The 18721-nt window shown below is 47.9% G+C and overlaps 1 pseudogene; it reads left to right on the top strand.

The window, feature by feature from the left end:
* Positions 1-18721, top strand: part of LOC112075603 (serine/threonine-protein kinase SMG1-like) — a 78249-nt pseudogene that overhangs the window by 47328 nt on the left and 12200 nt on the right.

The following is an 18721-nucleotide window of genomic DNA, read 5'->3' as shown; positions in this document are numbered from 1 at the left end:
GACATCATCGTCATGGCGACGCTGCGGTTGCTACGGCTGCTGGTAAGCACGCCGCGAGCTGAGGGAGGGGCTTGAGCTTGGGCTCGCCTCAACCCCCACCGCACCCTGGAGAGGTAACACACTCAGACCCCCACTGGCCCCTGGAGAGAACACATACAGACCCCCACTATCCACTAGAGGTAACACACAGACCCCACTGGCCCCTAGAGAGAACACATACAGACCCCCACTATCCACTAGAGGTAACACACAGACCCCCACTGGCCCCTAGAGAGAACACACACAGACCCCCACTGGCCCCTTGAGAGGTAACACACAGACCCCCCTGGCCCTGGAGAGGTAACACACAGACCCCCACTGGCCCCTAGAGAGAACACACACAGACCCCCACTGGCCCCTGGAGAGGTAACACACTCAGACCCCCACTGGCCCCTAGAGAGGTAACACACACAGACCCCCACTGGCCCCTAGAGAGAACACACACAGACCCCCACTGGCCCCTTGAGAGGTAACACACAGACCCCCACTGGCCCCTGGAGAGGTAACACACTCAGACCCCCACTGGCCCCTGGAGAGGTAACACACTCAGACCCCCACTGGACCCTAGAGAGACACACACAAGACCCCCACTGGCCCCTGGAGAGGTAACACACTCAGACCCCCACTGGCCCCTGAGAGGTAACAACACTGGCCCCTAGATTTTAGTTAGGTTCGTTCTGAAAAGAATCTGTTCACTTAATGAAAAAAGGCAATTGAGTTTATGTTTAGGTTAACACATTGTTTGACAACGGACAGTGTTCTTTTTTCGGCGAATGCCCTTGTTAAAATTCATCATTCTGTTTGGCGAAAGTAGGGCACACTGTGATCGATGAGAAAATTTAACAGCCACTGCATTGTTTATATGAACGCAGGACAAGCTAGATAACTACACATGGTTGATGATATTACTAGTAACAAGTATTATGTTTGATTTTTTTTTAAAGATAAGTTTAATGCTAGCTTAGCAACTTACCTTTGCTTCTTGCTGCACTCGCGTAACGTGTAGTCAGCCTGCCACTGCAGTCTCCTCGTTGGACGTGCAATGTAAATCGGCCACAATCGGTGTCCATAATAATGCCGATTACAGATTTTATGAAAACTTGAAATCGGCCCTTGATTAATCAGCCATTCCGATGAATATCGATTCGAACCTCTATTTTCTATCCAATACTACCCATTATATGCATATTCCCTAGAACTTTGGGCCTGAGTAAACAGGGCCAGTTTATTTGGGCCCCTCTTCATCCAAACTCCGAATACTCCCCCTAGACCCGAAAGAAGTTAATGCGGTTTGAACCAATCAGTTTTGTTGTGACCAAGGTAGGGGTATAACAGAATGATAGCCCAATTTAGGGAATAAACCAACGTCCTATATTATTGCGAAGAACAGCTCAAGATAAGCCAAAGAAGAAATGACAGTCCCATCATACTTTAATAACATGCAAGCGTCAGTTCATATTACGAAACATCCTGTTCAAAACTTTTAAAAAGTTTCTTCATTGCGAGGCCGAAAAAACCATCCAAGCATTATGATTGAAACTGGCTCTCAAAATGAGGACCGCCACAAGAATTGGAAGACCCAGAGTCACCCTGCTGCAGAGGATAAGTCATTAGCTACTCAGCCTCAGAAATTGCAGCCCAAAATATTATGTTGTTCACAGAGTTCAAGTAACAGGACCCACATCTCAACATCCAAAACTGTTCAGTGGAAAACTGTCGTGGAAATCAGGCCTTCATGGCCGAATTGCTGCCAAAAGAAACCCACTACTAAAGGACACCAATAAGAAGAAGAGGACTTGCTTGGCCCAATGAAACACCGAGCAATGGACATTTAGACCGGGTGGAAATGCGTGTCCTTTTGGTCTTGAGTCCCAAAATTTGAACATTTTTGGTTTCACCCGCCGTGTCTTTGTAAGACGCAGAGTAGGTAAACAGATCTTTCACATGTTGTGGGTCCCACCGTGAAGCAGGAGGAGGACGTTGTGATGGTGTGTGGGTGCTTTGCTGGTTTACACTGAGTATTTATTTACAATTCATTGCATACTTAACCTAGCATAGGCTACCACAGCATTCTGCAGCGATACGTTCATCCCAATCTGGTTTGCGCTTAGTCCCGACCTATCATTTGTTTTTCAACAGGACAATGATACATCGCTAACCTTTCCAAGCGTTGAAGGGCTATTGACCAAGAAGGGAAAATGATGGAGTGCTGCCATTCAGATGACCGCCCTCCACAATCAACCCAATCAACTCAACCCCAATTGAGATGAGTTTTGGGATGATGGACCGCAGGACTGAAGGGAAAAGCAGCCAACAATTGCTCAGCATATGTTGGAACCCCTTCAAGGACTGTTGGAAAAGCATTTCCAGGTGAAGCTGTTAATGAGAATGCCAAGAGTTTGAAAGCTGTCAAGGCCAAAAGCTTGGTGGCTGCTTTGATGAATCTAAAAATATAAACTATATTTTGGCCCTGACACTTTTTTGGTACTACATGAGTGCCATGGTGTTTATTGGCATAGTTTTGATGTCTAATCCACTATTATCTACAATGTAGAGAATAGTAAAAATAAAGAATCCTTGAATGACTGTACTGTATATTTCACACTTACCCTCCCCTTGTACTGTTAAAAAGAATGTGCACACCCTCTTCCCCATAGAATTATCAAAATTAATAATGTTTAGGACCACAAATAACTAACTTATAGCGAACACTGTGTTATAGACATGGGATATCGACTTATTTCATTGCATCATGCTTTTGTAGGCACAGAGATGCATGCAAGGCTTACTGCGCAAAGGGTTGAGGGGTAGATTTTTTTTTCACAAAAAGAACCTCAAAATAGCTAAAAATAAACCTTTTCTTTAAAAAACCTTTTGGGGCTGGTTCATTAGACCACACTTCGAATCAATTTTCAACATTTTTGAAATGCTGTATTTTTAAAATATATGCCCCAAACAAATTGTTCCACCTACAGGTTTCAATGTCATGCCAACATCCAACCAATAAGCAATGAGCATACCAACTTCGGGTGCTTTTCAACATCCCCGTTTTCAAAGATCACAATCAGCACTGTTTGTCGCTGCATTTATATTTTCTGTATTCCCAATCGATTGAAATCCATAGATTTAGGGCCAATACTGTATTCAATTGACTGATATCTACTGATAGGGATGATCCTACAAACATCTTCAAGAGCGCCACACCACTAGGATCTTAGAAATTGGTTTGCATTGTTGTTTTATTATTTTTGTCTGAACCATCCAGAGGCTTACATCAGACAGAGTATCTGTAGTCTGCTGTGTCGCGTTGCCCAGGACTCGCCACACCTCATCCTGTACCCTGCGATAGTCGGATCACTGTCTCTGGGAGGAGAGGCACAGCACGCAGGTACACACACACACACACACACACACACACACACACACACACACATACTAGAGGTCGACCGATTAATTGGCATGGTCGATTTAATTAGGGCCGATTTCAAGTTTTCATAAAGATCGGTAATCGGTATTTTTGGATGCTGATTATGGCTGATTACACTGCAATCCACGAGGGAACTGCGTGGCAGGCTTGACCACCTGTTACGTGAGTCAGGGTATATGCAGCAGTTTGGGCCACCTGGCTCGTTGTGAACTGTGTGAAGACCATTTCTTCCTAACAAAGACCGTAATTAATTAACCTGAATTTGACATAATTATGACACAAGACTTAGGGTTGCCACCCGTTTGATAAAATACGGAACGGTTCCGTATTTCACTGAAAGAATAAAACGTTTTGTTTTCAAAATTGTAGTTTCCGGATTTGACCATATTAATGACCTAAGACTCGTATTTCTGTGTGTTTATTATAATTAAGTCTATGATTTGATAGAGCAGTCTGACTGAGCCGTGGTAGGCAGCAGCAGGCTCGTAAGCATTCATTCAAATACTTTACTGCATTTGCCAGCAGCTCTTAGCAATACTGGGATGCACAGTGCTGTTTATGACTTCAAGCTTATCAACTCCTGAGATTAGGCTGGCAGTACTAAAGTACCTATWAGAACATCAAATAGTCAAAGGCATATGAAATACAAATGGAAGAGAGAGAACTAGCCCTATAATAACTCCAACCTAAAACTTCTTACCTGGGAATATTGAAGACTCATGTTAAAAGGAACCACCAGCTTTCATATGTTCTCATGTTCTGAGCAAGGAACTTGAACGTTAGCTTTCTTACATGGCACATATTGCACTTTCACTTCTCCAACACTTTGTTTTTGCATTATTTAAACCAAATTGAACATGTTTCATTATTTATGTGAGACTAAATAGATTTTATTTATGTATTAATATATAAGCTTAAAATTACAAAGTGTCATTCATATTGTTTGTATTGCTCATTATTACAAATTATATATTATACTAATATATATATATATATATCTATATATGGTGTAATTATAAAAATCGTAGCACTGTTGAATACAGATATTCTAGCATTTTACTGCGATCCTCCAAGCGTAATCGGTATTGGTCGTTGAAAAAACATAATCGGCATCGACCCTCAAAACACACACACACAACCACAATCGCAAACAAACATTTCAAAAGCACAATTCACACACATCATCTAGGCCACTTCAGCGTGATATCTGAACTCAACTCGCCATAAGCATCTTTTGTGGCTTTTATACCTCAGAAAGAAGAAATCGCTAGCCCTGAACTTGTTCTACAACTGTCAACCTTCCTGGGCATTCGTACATGGCAGAGGGGAGGTTTCTGTGTGAAGGAAGGGGAAGGGGAGCACTGGGTACGCAGCCTACCCGCCTCCCAGGAGGAAGATTGACGCATGCGGGGTGAAGAGAAGTTTCCTGCGCTGTAGTTCTCCAGCAGGAGCCATGAGTGGATTCATGCACATGCAGAGGACTGGCGTGCGTACAGCAAAGATAGTGGAAACAAGCATGCTTGCGAATGCCAATACCCCACTCATTCGGTGGTTTAGGTCAGGTAAACAACTTCCCCTACCTCGGCAGCCACCCCACTAATGGTGTTCAGCAAGGTAAAAGTCACTCCCCCTAGTCATCAGCAGCCAAAAAACCATGTATGGTCGTTACGGGTACACATGAACTCTGGGGTACGTCAAGCAAATAACTCGCCAGCCACGTCAAGTATCCTGGATGTTCCGCAACGCTATGGCTGACTTTGAAAGTTGCTTAATATACACTTCCCGGCCTACTGCAGCAGAGTCACGACTAGCAGATCTCCTACTTCACGATAGAGTTGATCCAGACGCTGGATCAAGCTGTTGATTTGTGCATGTGGAGATGTTGTTGTCCCAACGTCCTCTCCAAAATGGGCTGTGGCGAAGTTGCCGCAATAATATTTGGCGGAAGTTGGAAGTTGATGTTTTAGCCCCCCGCCCAGAGAGTATCCCAACCTGCTTACAATCTGTTGGGTGACAATGGGTCCTCATGGTGAGTATGCCGGCAACGAACTTTGGGGACAATAAGATTTTTTCAAAAGTTTCCCAGGATTGTGTTTCAGATTTCTTCGGCAAACATGTGAAACTGGGATCACGCCAACTGTTAGTGGATTATCATGAAGGACGCCCGTGAAACGCCGCGAAACGAAATGAGATGATGGCGGGAAGCTGATGGAAGATTAATATTGGCAAGACGTGAAACAGGTTGCAAAGACAGATGGGCGCTTTGCGGAGGATCTCGTCAGTTGTATCTGACAGGAAAGCACGCTCCTGATGGTATCCGGTAAAGCTCCCTCTCAGCTTGGAAGCCCCACTATGGTGTTACAGGTAAACACTTCCCCCTACTGCAGCCACCCCACTAATGGTGTTACAGGTAAACACTTCCCCCTACTGCAGCCAACCCACTATGGTGTTACAGGTAAACACTTCCCCCTACTGCAGCCAACCCCACTATGGTGTTACAGGTAAACACTTCCCTACTGCAGCCAACCCCACTATGGTGTTACAGGTAAACACTTCCCCCTACTGCAGCCAACCCCACTATGGTGTTACAGGTAAACACTTCCCCCTACTGCAGCCAACCCACTATGGTGTTTAGCAGGTAAAACACTTCCCCTACTGCAGCCAACCCACAGTTACGAAACACTCCCCCACGCGCCACTTGGTGTTACAGGTAAACACTTACCCCTACTGCAGCCAATCCCACTATGGTGTTACAGGTAAATACGCCCCCCCTACTGCAGCCAGCCCCACTATGGTGTTATAGGGAAATTCTTCCCCCTACTGCATCACCACTATTATGTTACAGGTAGACCCCCCCCCCCAAACTACTGGTGTTACAGGTAAATACTTCCCCGTACCACAAACCCACTATGGTGTTACAGGTAATTACCTCCACCCTACTACTGGTGTTACAGCTAAATGCTTCCCCTCATTACTGGTGTTACAGTTAATTATGTCCTCCTAGTCCTAGCTAGCTCCCCGCTGATGCTGCACATAATGATACACTTTTGAATAATGTTACACGGCATGTAGAGGTTTTGAAATGGTTCATGAATTTACTGTCCTTACTGGGGTACAACTGTTTCCAAAACGAGGATAATTGAGCTCCCTAGTTAGCTAGCTAGCTATTAAACAACATCCAGCATTCAAAGAAAGTTACCGTTCCTCAGTTCACTACTATAGAACTTTACTTGTGATAATATGGTGCAAACCATCATGTGAAATACGCTGTTTTCAAAGCTGATTGTTACCAAAAAGTTTAATTCACTGGGTTAAATGATTTGTCTTTCCCTCTGAGAACTGACTATGCATCTCCGTGACTCGTGAATGTCGTCTTAGACGGTACACATTTTAAAAATAAATAAGAGATTAGGATACTCCTATGCAATTGTTGTTGATCGGTAAGTCCCAGGGGTGTGGACTCGAGACACATGACTTGGTCCCACCTCTGGTAAGTACCCATATTGGTCGTTCTCTAAATAAAACCACTTTGAATTAATTTGTCTCCATCCTAGGGTCATGCAATGCTCATAAAGAYTATTTAGAAACACAAAATACTGTCTAAAATGAGAGTAATATCGGGATATGACATTTTGGCCCTACTAGTGTCTGGTGGTGACCTGTGCTAACCACGTGTGACTCTGTGTGTCCGTCRGTGGGTCCCCAGGTGCAGATGCTAGTGGGAGAGCTGCGCCGCGTGACTCTGCTGTGGGARGAGTTGTGGCTGGGCGTCCTGCAGCAGCAGCACATGCACGTCCTGCGCAGGATACAGCAGCTGGAGGACGAGGTCAAGAGGGTGCAGAACAACAACACACTACGCAAGTGAGTCTCACACACACACACACACACCACACACACACACACACACACACACACACTACACAACACACACACACACACACACACACACACACACACACACTTCTAGGGTACACGAAGTATAGGATTTGATTAATCAAACACAGGTTTCAGAATGACCCAACTCCAGTCACTGAACAGTTCATTAATGCACATAAGTAGCAGAATAGTGTGTGGTGGTCCAGTGGTTAGCAATGCAGGCCCTGGCTGAGGTACAGGGTAGCCTAGGCTGCCAGAGGTTAGGCCCTGTCTCAGGTACAGGGTAGCCTAGGCTGCGGAGTTAGGCCCTGTCTCAGGTACAGGGTAAGCCTAGGCTGCCAGAGGTTAGGCCCTGTCTCAGGTACAGGGTAGCCTAGGCTGCCAGAGGTTAGGCCCTGTCTCATGGACAGGGTAGCCTAGGCTGCCAGAGGTTAGGCCTGTCTCAGGTACAGGTAGCCTAGGCTGCCAGAGGTTAGGCCCTGGCTCAGTACTGGGTAGACTAGGCTGCCAGAGGTTAGGCCCTGTCTCAGGTACTGGGTAGACTAGGCTGCCAGAGGTAATAGGTTTCATTCTGACCCACTGCACTTCTCACTCGCTAACTATACAACCGTGTCCTGTCTCAACATGTATGTTTTAAACCCTGTTAAAGGAACATAGATAAACAGTGTGTCTCCTCTCAGGGAGGAGAAGGTGGCCATCATGTGTGAGAAGCACTCCGCTCTGATGCGTCCCGTGGTGTTCGCTCTGGACACGTGAGAGCACACCAGCACGCCCGCCGAGACCCCCCACGAGACCTGGTTCCAGCAGACCTACGGGGACGCCATCACCTCGGCCCTGGAGAGACTGAAGAGCCCTCACAACCCGGCCAACCCGGCCAGCAGCTGGTCCCGTTCAAACAGGTAGGACCAGGACCATGGGGGGTGTTCCGTGGGGGTGTAGGGTGACGTTGCCCCTAGAAGCTGATCTTGGCTTTGCATTGTCCTCCACTAATGGTTAAGGTAGACTCGGGGAGAAGACGTTAAAACGAACAGCAGGCAGATATTGAAATACCTAGCTAATGACAAATGGTCTTCAAATTGTTAACTGTACAAAAAAAAATGCTCATATTGACAAAGAGAACATGAGCATCATAAAGACGAGAGTTAAACCCAGCTGGCTAACTACCGTGTCTGGTTTTGCCTGACTGTCTGCTCCGCTTGTTATCATAACCAAAGTTCATTTAGCACCAATCTTATCCATCAGAATAAATACTTTTAAAATGTATATATTATAATTAACAACGTAAAAACATTATATAAAGTTTCTTGTGAGAGACCTTTTCACATCCAGTGGAGGCCAGGTGCCACTTTCAGTCACCGTGCCTAAACTCTGTCTGCTCAAACCTGCCAATGACGCATTGGCGTCAGTTTTTGCTATGGCATTTCCAGATGGCGCTACCCATACTGTAAGGGTCTAAACAAACAGAGTAAAAACTCACGGACGACCTAGAAAAAGCTCAAACCCAAGTTTATTCACCCGCTGGATCATACAGCTGCAAAGACAACATACAAACACATCTTTATACCTTCTGACTAGGACTCATCATCTCCTTGAGTGTCTTAAGATACACACCTTCTCTGTTGCTAGGCAGAAACACAGTAGGTTCCTCACACTGGTATTGTCATGGCCCTGCTGAGTCTAGGACCCTCATTGGTGTGGAAATAGGACTATAATCAGATGGTCTTCGTGTGGGCCCCTGTGACCCCCCCTCCCCTCCCAGCAGTGTGTCTGTATGGGATAGGACTATAATCAGATGGTCTTCATGGTGGGCCCCTGTGGCCCCCTCCCAGCAGTGTCTGTATGGGATAAAACTATAATCAGATGGTCTTCATGGTGGGCCCCTGTGGGCCCCCTCCCAGCAGTGTCTGTATGGGATAGGACTATAATCAGATGGTCTTCATGGTGGGCCCCCTCCCAGCAGTTCTTCTCTCCATCTGTTGACCTTATCTCCAGTTGAGTTCCACATCCCTAAAGGTCTCGTTTCCTTAGCAACTGGTCTGCCTTATCAGGAACTCAAACTAGACTGTTGCCCTTTGCATCCTCCTAAGGAACATTCATATTCAACAATAATATATTTGAACAGAATATGAACTTTCTGCACCTTTTTCTCACATGCGGTACCGTGCCCCGTCGCAGGTACCGTGCCCCGTCGCGCGTTTCCTCTTGACCCTTTACATCGACATGTACATTCCTTATACATGTAAAGTAGTCAATACGTTCTAGTGTGGTAACACGAATCAGTAGACGTCAAGCCAGATCAACAACACCTCTAATAAACATTGCTCCAGATCAAAATCCACCAAATAGAGATCTCTTTACTTCCTGAATTGTTTCCAGTCCCCATTTGGATTTGGGAAGGGAAGCTGATCCAAGATCTGGCTTAGGGAAACTTGGTCTGTTTGTGTGTGATGGTGCTCTTTGTTTCCATGAGTGTCCAATGTATCTGTAACCTTTTAAAATGTATACTGTATTTTTTGTTGAAGTGGATTTAAATGGTGTTTTTAATGTCTCCTAGATCATGCTGAGTCTCCAGCAGAGGGCTCAGAAGAGGACCAGCTATCTGCTGCGTCTGGACCACATCAGCCCCCGCCTGGCTGCCATGGCGACCACAGAGATGGCGTTGCCGGGCGAGGTGTCGGCAACGGACGCTTTGACCATCCAAAGTGTTGGCAACACCATCACCATCCTGCCAACCAAGACCAAGCCCAAGAAACTACACTTCCTGGGCTCCGACGGACGCAACTACCCTTACCTCTTCAAAGGTAGCGAACACACACACACACACACACACACACACACACACACACACACACAGACGACCAGCAGGAATATAAGTCTGAACCTAATTCTCCTTCTCCTCCTAACTCTACCTCCTTCCTCCTCTCTTTCCCTCTCTCTGATTTGGCCCTCATCTCTCCTTTCTCCTCCTAACTCTCCCTCCTCTCTTTCCCTCTCTCTGATTTGACCCTCATCTCTCCTTTCTCCTCCTAACTCTTCCTCCTCTCTTTCCCTCTCTCTGATTTGACCCTCATCTCTCCTTTCTCCTCCTAACTCTACCTCCTTCCTCCTCTCTTTCCCTCTCTCTGATTTGACCCTCATCTCTCCTTTCTCCTCCTAACTCCCTCTCTTTCCCGCTCTCTGATTTGACCCTCATCTGTTCCTCCCTCTCCTTTCGTCTCTCTGATTTGACCCTCATCTCTCCTTTCTCCTCCTAACTCTACCTCCTTCCTTCTCTCTGATTTGACCCTCATCTATTCCTCCCTCTCCTTCCCTCTCTCCCTCAGGTCTGGAGGACCTCCACCTAGATGAGCGGATCATGCAGTTCCTTTCCATAGTCAACACCATGTTCACCAAGGTACATCATTGATTGATCGATCATTTAAAATACAAGGCTGATCCAGCCAGAGACAACGCCAGAGTAAAGGGTAATGGGCCTGTGCAGTGCATCTGAAAAAAAAATGTTAAAAATGTTGATTTAAAAAATAATTAAAGTAGGTTTAGGTGATTAAACCTGAAGGCTTTTTCCAGTAATATTACCTGCTAGTAGGAAAGATGGTCTGTTTTATGTGGTCATACGACTGCTGCTGTTGTCTGCAGAGCATAACTCTGTCCTAGTGCAACTAACTCTGCTGTGAGAGCAAGGCACAATGGAAGAGAAGGGACGCGGCAATCTGAGGATATATCTGCTGTGAGAGACAGGGGAACAGAGTGGAAGAGAAGACACCGAGCAACTAAAGCGGTGTATGGGGTACTGGTGAGGCAGGGCAGCATGAAGAGAAACCGGCAAGCTAACAGGTGGCATGCTTGAGAGAGCAGGGCACATGGAAGAGAAACCCTAAAACTAACTCTGCTGTGAGGCAGGCATGGCAAGAGAAACCCTAACTATACTCTAGGCTATAAGTGGGGAGGGCGAGGGACAGGATGGATATGAGAAACCAGTCCAAGGCATAACTCTGACTTGGTGAGGCAGGGCCAACAATGGAAGAGAGAGGGCCCTAAATAACTGAGCTGTGAGGCAGGGCACAGAAGAGCAACCGGGGATAACTGCTGATGGAATGGCAAGGGCAGGCATCGTTGAGAGAGTATCAAGAATACCCTAGACAATCATAACCTGCTAGTGAACATCAACGGGGCAAATGGGGACAAGAGTAAACCCCAACTAACTCTCGTGGGTGTGAGTGAGCAGGGCACGGTGGGAAGACAGAAACGACACTGAATCTAGCTGCTTTGTGAGAAATGTCGAGGGAGGCGGACTCCAGTTTGATACGCAGACACCCCTAAACTAACTCTGCTCGGTGAGGCTAGGAGCACACTGGATCAGCTTAGAAAACCTACAACTAACTCTGCTGTGAAGGCAAGGGCACAAGGGAAGCGAGGAACTGACAGAACCCCTATACTTAAAACTTATGTGGTATGCAGAGCTTCTGCATTGCAGAGGGGAGGCAGGAGCAATGGAGGCAGCATGGGAGGTAGAGAAAGCTGTCTCTGTCTCCCCTGCCTAACGACTTGATCTTCAGCGGGGAGAGCTGTGATCGGCGACAGAGGGGAGGCAGACAGTGCGAGTAGGAGAAATACCTTAACTCTCCAATACCTTCTGCTCTCGTTGAGTGGCTTAGGGCACTGATCGTTAGATGAGAAATCCTAACCTAACTTGTGCTGCAGGTGGCTTATGGCGCACCATGGAAGAGACACCATAACTACTCTGCTGTGAGGCCACCGGCACATGGATGCAGCGAAATCCCTCTACACCTAACGTGACCATCGGTTGAGGCAGGGCACATGCCGGGGGCGGAAGCCACCTTCCTCCCATCCCCGTTGCTCAGGGTCCACTATGAGGGTCTTGAACGACTAAGCGCCGTCCAGCGAGGTCAGCAGCGTCTCCCGCCCACCGGGACGCATCATCGAATCACCTGACCAATCAAGAGGGGAGAGGTAGCATCATCCTGGAGCCACCTGACAATCAGAAACGAGAAGATTAGCTATGTTTTGCATGTATCCAGAAACCTAAAAACAAAACAAACATTTTCAGGAATGTCTTAAAGTGTCAGGAACATTTTTAGAAATGTTTAGAAGTAAACGAGACTAAAGCTTGTCAGTGAAGTTTTGAGGTGAGAACAGCAGACAAAGCCAGGATTCAATGAGACTAACGTCACCTCAAACATAGGTTGCCACAGGCTGAACCAGAGTATCCTCAATGTTTTGTCACTAGCTAGTACCAGTGTTTCACAGGACAGTCTGAAGACTGTTGCTACCTTGTAGGTACCGTGTTCCGAGGACAGTCTGAAGACTGTGTCAGCAGGAACAGTCTGAAGAGACTGTTCCATCAGGAAGTCTGAAGACTGTTCCACAGGACAGTCTGAAGACTGTCCACAGGACAGTCTGAAAACTGTGTCCACAGGACAGTCTGAAGACTGTTTCACAGGACAGTTCTGCAGACTGTTCCCACAGGGAGAGTCTGGAAAGACTGTTTCACAGGACAGTCTGAAAGACTGTTTCAACGGACAGTCCTGAAACTGTTTACAGGACAGTCTGAAGACTGTTCCAGGACAGTCCTGAAGGACTGTTCACTAGCTAGTAACCTGTTCACAGACAGTCTGAAGATGCGCCTCCACTTCAAGTGACTCCCAGGCCCGTCTCAAATGTTGTTGGGAGTCAGATATGACGGAACGGCAACTAGTCTCTGGCACACGGCAGGCTCTTTCCTGGAGAGACCAGGACGACACAGAGAGAGAACATCACACACACGCAGAGAGAAACAGCAAGACACACAGAGAGGAACGAGCAGAAACAGGAGAAAACACAGCACACACAGAGGAGAGAAACATCACACACCAGAGAAGACAAAACCCGCACTCAAACTCTCTGTGAGCAGGGCACATCGCGCAGAGGAGGAGAAACCACTAACTACTCTGCTGTGAGCAGGGCACATGAGAAGAGAAACCCTAACTCAACACCACTATGGACACTATGTGTGTGTCATCACACATCAGTAGGACACCCAGCAGTGAAATCCACAGAGGCAACACTTTTTCTAGAACCAGGAGGGTCGCTTCTTGTTCAAACCTCAAAATATAACTATTATTTACCTTTTCTCGAAGCAGATCGTTGTAGTGATGTGCAACACACCTTTCCCGTCGTCAATGTCAAATCAGCTACGTTGTTCCAAGGTGACGGTCCGCCCGAGGCAATGATGTAGCCCACCATAGAATCACAGCAGTGACTGGCGTAGGATGCCAGGGGAAAGAAGAGGAGGAAGAGCGTTCATTTAACCATTAATTAGCCACCAGTAAGGTTTAATTTTTTGACGTTCCACTTCCGCAAGCATATTAAGTACAACATGGGTCCTTGTTCCCTTACCATGCTGCACTAATCAGGGTGGAACCATAGAGTACAGATAGAGGACCTTTTAGTACAAGAACTAACAGAGCTCCAAAGATGAGTACTCTATCCAACTCTATGAGTGGATCCTGATAATCCAATCTCAGTGACGCCATTGTTTTAGCTCTGTTGTTATTTTCAGAATCAGTGCATATGAAGGGAAAGGATACGAAGAAGAAGCCACACAACCTGTGTGACCTCTAACCCTTGACTGACGACAGTAACCCTGCTTGACCTTTGACCCCAGCTCACCTGTGTGACCCTCCCACCACTCCTCCACGTGGTACAGGAGCACGCACAGCTCTTTTGGCAGCAGGTTAGGGGGCGTGGATGCCATCAGCTCTTAAGCACATCCCTCACTACGCGAGCGCCAAGTCGCGCCGCGAAAACATCCAGGCTGAAGGCCCACCCCCTTCAGGGCGGGGGCTATCTTACTGTAGTAGAGCTCACTGGGCCGTGGGACCAGAGGGAGGGGCTTGGGGCTGCTGCTGGAACGAATCCTGGGCCTGGGGGAGGAGCGAGAGACAGAACAGAGAGAAGAGAAAGTGATGAGTAAGAGAGAGCTCAAGGCTCCATGGCCCAACAAAGGTGTTTTGGCTTTGCCATAGTTTCAATGTTGACTGTATTGAGCTCTACATCATTCAACAAGAGCAAGTTCCTACAAAATATCACACACACACATCACACCACACACACACACACACTCTTCTGTGCCTGCAGCAACACGGCCTCTCTCCTGCTGCTCAGCGCTTGTAGAGGCCGAACAGCAGAGCGCCCCACTTCCACGCACGCCACTACTCCGTCACCCCGCTGGGACACGCTCAGGACTCATCCAATGGGTGGACGGCGCCACGCCGCTGTTCGGCCTCTACAAGCGCTGGCAGCAGAGAGAGGCCGTGCTGCAGGCACAGAAGGTAGTGTGTGTGTGTGTGTGTGTGTGTGTGTGTGTGATATTTTGTAGGAACTTGCTCTGTGAATGTGTAGAGCTCAATACATTCAACATTGAAACTATGGCAAAGCCAAACACTTTGTTGGGCCATGAGCCTTGAGCTCTCTCTGTACTCATCACTTTCTCTCTCTCTGTCTGTCTCTCGCTCCTCCCCAGGCCCAGGATTCGTTCCAGCAGCAGCCCCGCCCCTCCCTCTGGTCCCACGGCCCAGTGAGCTCTACTACAGTAAGATAGGCCCCGCCCTGAAGGGGTGGGCCTCAGCCTGGATGTTTCGCGGCGCGATTGGCCGCTCAGCGTGATGAGGGATGTGCTTAAGGAGCTGATGGCATCCACGCCCCCTAACCTGCTGGCCAAAGAGCTGTGGTGCTCCTGTACCACGTCTAGCGAGTGGTGGAGGTCACACAGGTGAGCTGGGGTCAAAGGTCAAGCAGGGTTTACTGTCGTCAGTCAAGGGTTAGAGGTCACACAGGTTGTGTGGCTTCTTCTTCTCGTATCCTTTCCTTCATATGCACTGATCTGAAAATAACACAGAGCTGAAAACATGGCGTCACTGAGATTGGATATAGGATCCACTCATAGAGTTGGATAGAGGACTCATCTTTGTAGCTCTGTTAATTTCTGTACTAAAAGGTCCTCTATCTTACTCTATGGATCCACCTGATTAGTGCAGATGAAGGCAGGACGCCATGTTGGACTAATATGCTTGGGAAGTGGAGACGTCAAAAAATAAACCTTACTGGTGGCTAATTAATGGTAAATGAACGCTCTTCCTCCTCTTCTTCCTCCTGCTGCAGTCCTACGCCAGGTCCACTGCTGTGATGTCTATGGTGGGCTACATCATTGGCCTCGGCGACCGTCACCTTGACAACGTGCTGATTGACATGACGACGGGAGAGGTGGTGCACATCGACTACAACGTCTGCTTCGAGAAAGGTAAATAAATAGTTATATTTTGAGGTTTGAACAAGAAGCGACCCTCCTGGTTTAGACAAGTTGCTCTGTGGATTTCACTGCTGTTTGTCCTACTGATGTGTGATGTTTCCCCTCTCTCTGTGTTGTGTATGTGTGTGTGTTTCTCTCTGTGTGTGTGTTTCTCTGTGTGTGTGATGTTTCTCTCTCTGTGTGTGTGTGTTTTCTCTCTGTTTTGTTTTCTCTCTGTGTGTGTGTTTCTCTCTGTGTGTGTGTGATGTTTCTCTCTCTGTGTGTGGTCTCCAGGAAGAGCCTGCGTGTGCCAGAGAAAGTGCCGTTCCGTATGACCCACAACATTGAGACGCCCTGGGAGTCACTGGAGTGGAGGGCATCTTCAGACTGTCCTGTGAACAGGTACTAGCTAGTGAAACAGTCTTCAGACTGTCCTGTGAAACAGTCTTCAGACTGTCCTGTGAAACAGTCTTCAGACTGTCCTGTGAAACAGTCTTTCAGACTGTCCTGTGAAACAGTCTTTCAGACTGTCCTGTGGAACAGTCTTCAGACTGTCCTGTGAACAGTCTTCAGACTGTCCTGTGGAACAGTCTTCAGACTGTCCTGTGGAACAGTCTTCAGACTGTCCTGTGGAACAGTCTTCAGACTGTCCTGTGGAACAGTCTTCAGACTGTCCTGTGGAACAGTCTTCAGACTGTCTTGAACAGGTACTAGGTAGTGAACAGTCTTCAGACTGTCCTGTGAACAGGTACTAGCTAGTGAAACATTTAGGATACTTCTGTTTCAGCTGTGGTGGTTGGGTGACGTTAGTCTCATTTGAATTTCCTGGCTTTGTCTGCTGTTCATCACCTCAAACTTCACTGACAACTTAGTCTCGTTTACTTCTAAACATTTCTAAAATGTTCCTGACACATTTAAAGACATTCCTGAAAAATGTTTGTTTGTTTTTTTAGTTTCTGAAACATGCAAACCATATTCTAATCTTCTCTTTTCTGATTGGTCAGGTGGTCCAGATGATGCTAACCTCTCTCCTCTTTGATTGGTCAGGTGATTCAGATGATGCGTCGTGGGCGGGAGACGCTGCTGACCCTGCTGGAGGCGTTTGTGTACGCCCTCTGGTGGACTGGACGGCCGGGGGGGAGGTGGGCTTCGCCGGGGCCGTGTACGGAGGGGGGGGCAGCAGGCGGAGAACAAGCAGAGCAAGAGAGAGATGGAGAGAGACATCACACGCTCCTCTTCTCCTCCCGCGTCGCTGAGATCAAGGTGAGCAGGGGAGACAGAGACACACATCCGCTCTATCTCTGTCTGAAATGCCACTCTGTTCCTTATAGAGGTAGTCCTGTTCCTTAAGAGGTAGTCCTGTATGTTGTGAATGGAGCGCCAATTCAGACCACCTGTCGTTCCCCTTACCAGATGTTCTGTTTGTAGCTGAAATGACTAGGCCACTGAAATCTTCCTCCCTTTCTCCCTCCTTCACTACCTCCCTTTCTCCCTCCTTCACTACCTCCCTTTCTCCCTCCTCATTACCTCCCTCCTTCACTACCTCCCTTTCTCCTCCTTCACTACCTCCCTCATTCACTACCTCCCTTTCTCCTCCTTCACTACCTCCCTCCTTCACTACCTCCCTCCTTCACTACCTCCCTTTCTCCTCCTTCACTACCTCCTTCCCTACCTCACCCCCTTCCTCCCCTCCCTCCAGGTGACTGGTTTAAGAACCGTGAGGAGATGTTGGGGGTCCTGCCCCAGGTGGAGGGGGCAGTGGAGGAGTACCTCACCCTGCAGAAGCTGCTCTCTCAGGGGGACAAGATGACCACCAAGTCCTGGAGGAGATGAGCTTCCTGGAGGGGGCTGAGAGCTGCTCAGACCACCTCATACTCACCCTGGACACAGGTCTGTTACATCCCTGACCTTTAACCCCAGACCACCTCATACTCACCCTGGAACACAGGTCTGTTACACCCCAGACCACCTCATACTCACCCTGGAACACAGGTCTGTTACATCCTGACCTTTAACCCAGACCACCTCATACTCACCTGGAACCAAGGTCTGTTACACCCCTGACCTTTCACCCAGACCACCTCATACTCCACCTGGAACACAGGTCTGTTACATCCCTGACCTTTAACCCCAGACCACCTCATACTCACCCTGGAACACAGGTCTGTTACATCCCTGACCTTTAACCCCAGACCACCTCATACTCACCCTGGAACACAGGTCTGTTACATCCCTGACCTTTAACCCCAGACCACCTCATACTCACCCTGGCACAGGTCTGTTACACCCCTGACCTTTAACCCCAGACCACCTCATACTCACCCTGGAACACAGGTCTGTTACACCCCAGACCACCTCATACTCACCCTGGAACACAGGTCTGTTACATCCTGACCTTTAACCCCAGACCACCTCATACTCACCCTGGAACACAGTCTGTTACACCCCAGACCACCTCATACTCACCCTGGAACCACAGGTCTGTTACAGCCCTGACCTTTAACCCCAGACACCTCATACTCACCCTGGAACACAGGTCTGTTACACCCCAGACCACCTCATACTCACCCTGGAACACAGGTCTGTTACATCCTGACCTTTAACCCCAGACCACCTCATACTCACCCTGGAACACAGGTCTGTTACACTCCAGACCACCTCATACTCACCCTGGAACACAAGGTCTGTTACACCCTGACCTTTAACCCCAGACCACCCCATACTCACCCTGGAACACAGGTCTGTTACATCCCTGACCTTTAACCCCAGACCACCTCATACTCACCCTGGAACACAGGTCTGTTACAGCCCTGACCTTTAACCCCAGACCACCTCATACTCACCCTGGAACACAGGTCTGTTACATCCCTGACCTTAACCCCAGACCACCTCATACTCACCCTGGAACACAGGTCTGTTACAGCCCTGACCTCTAACCCCAGACCACCTCATACTCACCCTGGAACACAGGTCTGTTACATCCCTGACCACCTCATACTCACCCTGGAACACAGGTCTGTTACATCCCTGACCTTTAACCCCAGACCACCTCATACTCACCCTGGAACACAGGTCTGTTACAGCCCTGACTC

This window comes from Salvelinus sp. IW2-2015, unplaced genomic scaffold (genome assembly GCF_002910315.2).
Source record: "Salvelinus sp. IW2-2015 unplaced genomic scaffold, ASM291031v2 Un_scaffold3265, whole genome shotgun sequence".
Taxonomy (NCBI): Eukaryota; Metazoa; Chordata; class Actinopteri; order Salmoniformes; family Salmonidae; genus Salvelinus; species Salvelinus sp. IW2-2015.
The sequence above is the reverse complement of the archived record's forward strand: the minus strand, read 5'-3'. Positions and strand labels throughout refer to the sequence as shown.